We start from the raw sequence: 10,328 nt of genomic DNA on the forward strand, positions 1-10,328 counted from the left end.
CCTCTGACCCTCCTCCCTCTCATGCTCTCTGTCTCTCATTCTCTCTCACGCAAAGAAGTAAAACCTTAAAAAAAAAAAAAAAAGAAAAGAAGAATACTAATTTGAAAAGATTTATACACCCTTATATTTATTGCAGCATTATTTACAATAGCCAAGATATGGAAGCAACCCAAGTGTCCATTGATAAATGAATGGATAAAGATGTAGCATAAATGTACAATGGAATATTATTCAGCCATAAAAAAAAGAATGAGATCTTGCCATTTCCAACAACATGGATGGACCTAGAGGGTATTATTCTAAATGAAATAAGTCAGGAAAAGACAAATACCATTTGCTTTCACTTACATGTGGAATAAAAAAAACAAAAAACAGGAGTAGTCTCATAAATATAGTGAACAAAGTGGTGATTGCTGGGGAGATGGGCAAAATAGGTAAAGGGGATTAACAGGTACAAACTTCCAGTTATAAAATAAATAAGTCATGGGGATGAAAAGTACAGTATCAGAATATAGTCAATAATATTGTAATAATTTTGTGTGGTGACAAATGATACCTACACTTACTGTGATGAACATTTTATAACATATATAGTTCTTGAATCACTATGTTGTACACCTGAAACTAATACTGTGTCAACTATACTTCAATAAAAATAAAACTGCCTGCATAGATTATAACAGTTAAAAATGGATCATTGACTGCAAAATCCAGTCACACAGAATAATATGAATCATGGCAAAGATCACAAACCCAATATGAAAAAGCAGCATCAAACTAGAAAAGACCTAGTCAAAGTTACTTTGCTCACCAAAATCCAGGCTTTCAATATCTCTCAGTATTCCTGACATATTCATGAGCAGGTGGTATTTCAAGGGGGCCTATAAATAGAATCCATTTTCCATGCCCAAGTTCTAAATCATTTGAGAAATAAGACTCCCTCCCAAATTTTTTAAAGATAGATGAAGATCAAGATATCAACATCATTAATAAAGTTTTGATCATAGAACATGGCTTAGGCATGTAACAGAAATGCTCTTCCTAGTCCTAAAATCCAGAATTAGACATTTGCCCACTGCAAGCAACAGTGAACCACCTCATAACTTCAAACATTGGGCTCTGCCCTTTAAAAATGTGGCATAAAATGTGTTTTTTTCAGGCAGCAGTCTCCCAAGAGTAGGGAAGAAATATGGAGTAAGATTCATATGCCCATTTCCTCCCCAAATCTCAACAACATTCACAAAATAAGAAAGGAAGGAAAGAAGTGAATAAATGACAAGAACATCCTACAATATCAAAGAGCCTTTACTGGGGAAACTAATCTTCATAAGGACAGGGATTTGTCTATGTTGTTTAATGTTATATTCTTTGGCACCTAAACCACTTCCTGGTATTAGTGAATCTCAAAAATATTAGTTGAAAGCTTATAACCAGAAAGTAAAAAAGGTTGATTCATGTTAGCCTGTTACTTTTTTTCCTAAAAGTAGGCTAAAACTCAGAATAAGTAAGAAACTGTTTAGTCACATTATTTTTCCTAAGAAAAATATCACAACCGAATAGCATTATTTACCCAGAGAAGGTAGTCCTCAGCTCCTCTTCCATCCCTTACCTCTGCCTGCTGCCAGTAAGTGTCATCAAGCCAAAAAGAACCCAAAGGATATTATATAACCTTCTTCTGGTCCAAAAAACCTCCAAATGCTTCTGCCTGACCAATAGTCCCAGGTTCACTGTAGATTTAGCCACTTTGTCTGTTTATTTTTTTGAGGAGGGGCAAAAGGAGAGGGAAAGAGAGAATCTTTTTTTATTGTTGTTATTTTTCAATTTTATTATGTTATGTTAATCACCATACCTTACATCATTAGTTTTTGATGTAGTGTTCCATGATTCATTGCTTGCGTATAAGAGAGAATCTTAAGCAGGTTCCATGCCCAGCACAGAGCCTGATATCATGACCTAAGCCTAAAGGAAGAGTTGAACCCTTAACCAACTGAACCACCCAGGTGCCCCAATTCAGCCACTTTAAAAAGTATAAACAGATTTTTAATCTTTCATCTACTGATCACAAATGAGAATGAAAGCCATATGCAAATAGAAAGGAATTAGAAGGTCTTTCCTTGAACAGCTCTAAAGGAACTGAAGAAATCGTAATGACAAGCCTCTATATGTGTAAACGACATTACAAATCTCCTATTATTAGGCCTATCCTAAAAGGTAGATGATAATCCTCACTTTGCCAGCAAAGCTGTCAGGATATAATTAAACATTAAAGGTTTCTATACACAGCCCTGGGTGGGGAGGAGAGGTATCTTCCACTGGGAACTCTCAAGCAATGTGAACTCTTCTTTGAAAGCAGTTTGTCTATTGTCAGCTAAAATTTAATTAAAGTTCAAGATAACTTAATCTAAAAGGTTGTGCTATCATTTGCCCATGTAGATATGAAAATAAGGTGAAGGTAAAATGAAACTGGGAAAACATGATGTTGGGCTTTTTGCTTTGTTTTAGTTTTGTTTGTTTTGTTATTATTGCGACTGCTTGCAATAGATCTATTTAAATTCTGAAGTAATACCAGAGTAACTATGTCATAATATATCTTCTATCTATTATTATAATTAAGATTTGGATTCCACACATGAATGACATGATTACATTAGTAATAGTTGCTATCAAAAGGCAACACATAACAATTTGGTTAACTAGTGGTATATCTAACATTCTCCTCATATTCTTTCATTTGGAACACACATCTCTATATTGTCTTAGCTTTTTTTACTTGGTATTAGACTGTAAAGTTCTAGAAGATTAGGTTATGTCTTTTTTGCTTGTTTATATATATCACAAAATATAGTACCTGCATTTGGAGAATCTAATAAGTAGTATTTAAACTCTACAAATACTTCAAGGTAATTAAGAGTTTGAAAATGTTTAATCTTCTGCATAATTAAGTTTCTCAACTTGAAATATACTTCAGTTAATACATGAGAACTTCTTCATTGCCTATAAACATAAAAATCTATAAATCTTACTACATATCCAAAAAGTAGTACTAGCTTAGGTATATTTGAACTTAAATGGTAAAACTCCAGTTGTCTTTTAAAGGTCATCTAAGGACTTTATAACACTGTACTGGGTAGATGAATGTCTATTATTTAAAAGACAGCAAAATGAGGGACGCCTGGGTGGCTCAGTCAGTTAAGTGGCTGCCTTCGCCCCAAGGTCCTGGGATGGAGCCCCACGTCCGGCTCCCTACTCAGCGGAGAGCCTGCTTCTCCCTCTGCCTGCCGCTCCCCCTGCTTGTGCTCTCTATCTCTCTGTCAAATAAATAAATAAAATCTTAAAAAATAAATAAATAAAACACAGTAAAAATGAGTTCAAGATCTCCAAAATAGCAATTTAAGGTTCATGAGACATACAGAAAAGTATACCTAAATATCTATCCAAGATAGACATCTTGAAGCCCTGTATCTGCAATTGCCCTCTGGATCTCTCCCCAAACCAACATGTTTACAATGCTTACATTCAAAAATGAGCCCTTATAATTGAAAATCAATCTGGCTCCCAGAAACAAGATTAGGATAGGGTCATTGATGAAGATAAAGGCAAGGCCTCATTTAAGTAGTTATCTACCCTCGTGTGGTTCATACTCACTTAGCTTAAACTCACTTAGCAGGGTCACAATACAAGACTTTTCAGGCTCTCTGATGCCCACCCCAAAACCGACTTCACAATCCCCTTCTCGGTTCATGAGAAACTGAGCAGGACTTCGTACACACTTAGATCTGTCAATGGACATGTGGCAGCCTTTAGAATTTTCAGAAGATGCATCTATGTGCTGCCCAAACACCAGGATCTTTGCCTCTTTCTAATGGCTAATGTCTTAAGGTCACATATGGACTCAGGACAGCTCGGTAGTAGTGACATAGGAAAAGAAGTCTTCAAGCATTACATCAGGTGCAATTTACTACATATTATATTTCTGCTGCGTCACATCTGATCTGAATAATCTTTTTTAAAAAAGATTTTATTTATTTGAGACAGAGAGAGAGAAAGTGCACAAGTGCAGGGAGGGGCAGAGGGGGAGGGAGAAGCAGACTCCTCCCCGAGCAGGGTGCCCAGTGCGGGGCTCAAGCCCAGGACCCCGAGATCATGACCTGAACCAAAGGCAACCGCTTAACCAACTGAGCCACCCAGGCACCACTGATCTGAATAATTTTAATACATCTATGGCTTTTGTGATTGTGAGTTGATATTATTTTTGCCGTAAGCAGCACAGAAGGTGGGAAATCAACTCATACCAACTGGTGGCTTAGGGTAAGCCTTTGAAAATAGGTCTCTCGGGTGCCTGGGTGGCTCAGTTGGTTAAGCAACTGCCTTCGGCTCAGGTCATGATCCTGGAGTCCCGGGATCGAGTCCCGCATCGGGCTCCCTGCTCAGCAGGGAGTCTGCTTCTCCCTCTCCCTCTCCCCTCTCTTGTGCTCTCTCTCTCTCTCAAATAAATAAATAAAATCTTAAAAAAAAAAAAGGAAAAAAAAGAAAATAGGTCTCTCAAAGAGCAGTAGACCAGAATACCCCCCCAAAACTCCCCAAAGTGCTTCTTTTCTTGTGCTCCCTAAATTGGTAAAGGACACCACCATTTAAGCTTCAAGGCATCCTAAATTACTACCTCTTCCTTCTGCATGTGATTAAGGATAAAAGTCCAATCAAGGGAACTTCCTAAAAAATCCAAAATCTGTTTACTCATTACTATTACATTACTACTACTATTATTTAATAACCTATCTTCTGCCTAGTTCTCTAGTCTTATCTGTTACCCTTTTTCTCTTTGCATCCTTTCGTCATTCTAAGCTACTTGCATTTCCTCAAATATACCACACACACTCATTTGTTTAGATTAAACTATCCCACACTCCCTCTCTAACTTAAAATTCCTTTAAAACTTAAACTAAGATTAAACCTGCCAGCAAGACCGTCCAACATTTCTAACATCCTCCCAAACAAGCACACCCCAACACCAAATTTATGTATGATTCCCTCTTCAGACTTGCCACTCTTGCTTCTATCTCTTAACACATTCTATCAATTATTTGTGTTTTCCATAGCTTATGAGTTCCTCGAAGACACAGTCTCATGTTTTCTGGCTCTATAACTAAGAATAGGCTCTGGCACATAGTAGACACTTAATAGATATTTGTTGAGTGAATGAATAAGAAAACAAAGCTTGAATTCAAATATAGATCCAAAGTCCATGATCCCTCCACTTTATCATAATCATTCAGCTATATATGAGTAGATGACCCAAAACAGACATTCAGAGAAGAGTTATGACAGTGTTTACAGTCCCTTTTTGCCAGACTCTTCACATTTGTCAGAGGAAAAGAAAAAACTGTCTACTGAAAGTGCAAGTGGTACCTAGTGTTTCTCCACTGCTGCAGACAGATGGTCAGAACACCATAATAAGTATGAACAAAATGTGCCCAAAATAGGAATGGAAAATTCTACCTCCAAAATCTACAGAGAGTCCTTTGCCTATTGATGGAGGGATTATAATCATATCAGAGGCATTTTAGGTGAAGCAGAATCATCAATGTGAAGCACAGAACCAAGCTTCCTGCTTTGAGATTTATGGATTTATATAATGACAAATGAATATGGTTTATTTCTCAAGTACATAAGAAAAATAAAACTGCTGTGTAGAAATTTAAGTTCTAACTCAACTGGTCTAAAAACATTTTTAAAGTGTCACTGTGCCTTTTAAGAAACATCTAATACAATTCAAAGGAAATTTTCTAGGCATCCAAAATTTTCTTCCATAATACTTCTGAAAAAAAACATGGTGTTCATTAAAATCACCTGGGAGGTTTTTTTTCTACAAAAATAGATGATAGATAGATAATAATTAACTGATCAATCTTGAGTCTCACTCAAGATCTATTAAATCAGAATCTCTTCAGGGTCAGGTATAGAATAATAGTTTTAAAGTTTTCTAAGACAATTCTGATGGACTGGCTTGCTTGTGTGAACTGGTGTGGTGATCTATTCCTCAGAAGTATTTTTTTTTAACCTGACAGAGGCATTTACGTACTGGATCATTCTAGATATGACATGGTAGTTGCACGATACTCTTATTTCTCAGACCATAATTTTCAAGCTGTAGATTAGGTTTTGAATATTACTGATTTTTATTTTAACTTATAAGAACAACTTACTTACTGAAGTGCAAGATTGAAGAATATGAGGTACAGTATATCACTATATAAGAGTATATGTCTCCTGAAAGCTCACCAGGACCTTAAATCTATATGTAAAACAAAAGAAATATAACCACAAATCTATACTTCAGGAGTTGTTCATTTACTATCAAACCTTCATTATATGATTATCCCATAAGACTAGACAAGACATCACCAAAGTTGATGACACAGAATTATGCCTTCTTCCTCATCAGAATGCCAGGACTCACTTAATATAGGAAATGAACATTATTCCAGGACCATCCCACACCTTCAGTGACAGAGTCATGGTTCAAAACGCTAGAGCTCTTCTTACCCACAAGTCTTTGCTTGGCCCAAGATGTACTAGAAGCTGATCAGTGTATCTTCCCATCTGTGAAAGTATCACCTCCACCCAGGCTGGGTCTCTCTCTGCCTCTATAACTTCTTCATGATTCTAGACTAATTCTTCTAGACTGACTCCCCTGACTCTAGATTACTTAACCTTCCAACTTCCCTGAAAAGTCTGCATGTGAACTCTATGGTTGTTTGGCAAATATTATATACACCATGTACTTACCTATATCCACAGTTGAACTATGAGCAATAAAGAAAAATTTGGTTTTGGCCTCCTCAGCCTTAAACTGTCTTCATATGCCCTTTTCATCTTCAGTTACCACTCCTAGGGACATTTATATTTTAATAGTATCCAGTACATAACAGGCAATCAAAGACAAATTCTGTATGATCTCACTTATATGTGGAATCTTAAATGAATAAATAAATAAGCTCATAGATTCAGAGAGCAGATTGGTGGCTGGTGGTTGTCCGTGTCAGGTGGGAGGTGAAATGGGTAAAGGTACTCAAAAGGTACAAACTTCCAGTTACAAAATAAATAAGTCTGCTGATATAATGTACAGCATGGCAACTATAGTTAATAATACTGTATTGTATATCTGAAAGTTGGTAAGGGAGTAGGTCTTAGAAGTCCTCATCACAAGAAAAGAATTTGTACCTATGTAAGGTAATGGATGTTAACTACACTTACTGTGATGATCATTTCTCAATATATACCAATATCAAATCATTATGTCATACATCTGAAACTTATAATGTTATATGTCAATTATACCTCAGTAAAAAAGAGAAATACAAATTTGAGTCATAAAATTAAAAAAAGAAGGAATAGGGATTTTCACATAGTTTAATTTTCACAACTATCCATGAGGTGTTTATAATTATTTCCCAAATACAGAAAGAAACTTGAGAGTGTCACAAAAGTAGTAAGTGACAAGAGCCTGAATTCAATCCTCTGTCTTATAGAGTCCAGTGTTCTTTTTAAAGCATCACTGGCTCATATAAGTAGTAAATTCAATACACACAAAACTCAATTATAAGGCTATTTGATAGGTGAACTAAAAAAAAAAACAAACAGATACTCCCATATAACAATAACCTCAGTTTCAAAGAAATCACTTGTGGGAGACCAACTTTATAAACAAAATTCAGCTCTAATATTCTGATGCTTGGTTATTTCTATACAATCTGGACAAAGGCCAAGGATGTGGCTAAATATACTCTACTAACAGGGAAGATATCCCCCCGCATGCACAAAAAAGAAGTATCTGGATAAAAAATGCCAATAGTGCCAAGGTTGAGAGACTCTTCCCTTACCAAAGCTTCAACTCAGTATAAGATTTTTTAATTCAACTGAGTCTTTAACATTTTAATGTATTTCCATTTAGTTATTCCACTAATTTATCCTGACCAAATATACTTAGTATTTCTTGAGAGTCTTCCAGTTAATACCAATACAGTGATAAAAAGAGACACATGAATCCTAATCTCATGGAGTAAGGTAAGAATCTGTTCCATAACATAGGTGAAAGAACGATCATTGTTTTCCAAATCAAACTAAATATACTTTCGAGCCCATTTAACAAAGTGTGGAAAAATCTAATCCCAGTTATGTTTGGGGAGCCCAAGAATTTGTGAAGCTTTTATGATACCTAAAATGAAGACAAGTACTAAGTCTTGGTCTTTGGAGTCAATATGATTATTCTTTCTGCTACCAATGCTGCTGTTAGGTCACTCCCTCTGCCTTTGTTATGTCTGGTATTCCTTCACCTCCTAGTGGTCTTCTCTACTGACCCGAGATAGCAAAGGAACCCTGTCCCTCTTTCATCCAGGACACTGAGGCCTAGATCTGAGATGAAAATCTCTCAAATCTCTGGTACCTTCCCTGTCCTGGGAACACTTACCCTTTCTCCCTGTATCAAGACACCTTTATTTATTTTTTATTATGTTCAGTTAGCTACTGTATAGTACATCATTAGTTTCTGATGTAGTGTTCAACGATTTATTAGTTGCATATAACACCCAGTGCTCATCACAACACGTACCCTCCTTAATACCCATCACCCTGTTACCCCATCCCCCCATACCCCTCCCCTCTGAAACCCTCAGTTTGTTTCCTGGGGTCCATAGTCTCTCATGGTTCATCTCCTTCTCCGATTTCTCCCCCTTCAGACTTCCCTCCCTTCCCTTATGGTCCTCTGTGCTATTGCTTGTGCCTTTTTTCCCTTGCTCTTTCCTCTCTCCTCTCTTCAGTGGTCCTTCTCTCCAAACAAAATCGAAGTAGGGACCATCTTCTAAAGGCCTAGCAAATGCAGGGCAAGAGAAAAATATGTCTGGTTCTCTTGATTCTTCTGCAATAGTTAAAACAAAACAAAAGCAAATTTCCATAAGGACCCTCCACATAGAATGGCAGGTAACAGCCATTTGTTGAATACACACTATAGTCAAGCAAAGCACTACATACTTACTAGTGAAAAATCTGGAGCACTTGAGCCAAGTCACATAAAATGTCATTGGAAGTTTTCTCTTTTTCCCACTCAATTCTTAGAGTTGAAAGGACAAGAATTTTAGTCAATACATCCAAAGTATATCAGGCATAATTAAAGTCACCTTCATTTTACTTAAGATTTGTTTTTGGGGGTACCTGGGTGACTCAGTCGGTTAAATGTCTGACTCTTGGTTTTGGCTCAGGTCATGACCTCAGGGTTGTGAGATTAAGCCCTCCATCAGGCTCCATGTTCAGCACAAAGTCTTGAGATTCTCTCTCTCCCTCTTCCTCCGCCCCTCCCCCACTTGTACTTTCTCTCTAAATAAATAAGAAAATAAAATCTTTAAAAAAAAGATTTAATTTTAAATTGTTTTTCTACATTAACATTTTATTAGAAATTAATTAAGCACATTTGAGATTCTGATTTATTTAGAATTAATAACTTCCTTCAATGGCATGACACCTATATTTCATCTCAGTAGTCTGAGATACAAATGAAACCATTCTCTCTACAGTGAGAGAGCCAAGACATCCTCAGAGGAGCTGTCAATGCAGTTAGGATGTCCATCTATCAGGAAGGAGATGACATTTGAGGTCAGCCATAAGCAAATATCCTAAGTAGGTGACATGTGCCATCTAGCATTTTTAACTTCCCTGATTTAGATCTTTTTTTTTTCCCTTTTTAGTGTCCTTGTCTCTCTCTTCATGCACTCAAGATACTTTGCTTTATCCAATCTCCCTGCATAGCCTGTCAAAGCTCTCAGGAAATGTCTTAATAAATTCATCTACACTCAAGTATAAAGGATTGATGTTTAAATTAGAACTACTTCAGGAGTGCCTGCAGTTACTGACTTTCAGGCCTAACAGATAGATGGAGAAGGATTATTTTTGGGCAGGAGGACCATTCAACCCCTAAAAATTACACTGACATGTCCAGGTCAAAACCAGTTCAAATAAAATGTCTATTTGCGTATGTTCTGGAAAAGGTCCAAGATGTCTCAGTATCCACTAAAAAGTCTCACCTAGAAAAACCACTGTCACTGTCAAATGAAATTATATATATAAAAACACTTTTTAAAGTTAATACTATTAAGTTACTTACTGATACCAAACCCTATTCTACTAGCTTTATCTGAATTTATGCTTTACAATAGCCTTTGAAGAGAAGTACTATTATCCTTATTTCACAAATGAGAAAATAGAGGCAATGGGAAGTTAAATAGTTTTCCTGAGCTCAAAGACCCAGAAAATGGTCCTTTTTCTAACCTATAACCTTT

The sequence above is a fragment of the Neomonachus schauinslandi genome, chromosome 5 (assembly GCF_002201575.2).
Source record: "Neomonachus schauinslandi chromosome 5, ASM220157v2, whole genome shotgun sequence".
Classification (NCBI taxonomy): domain Eukaryota; kingdom Metazoa; phylum Chordata; class Mammalia; order Carnivora; family Phocidae; genus Neomonachus; species Neomonachus schauinslandi.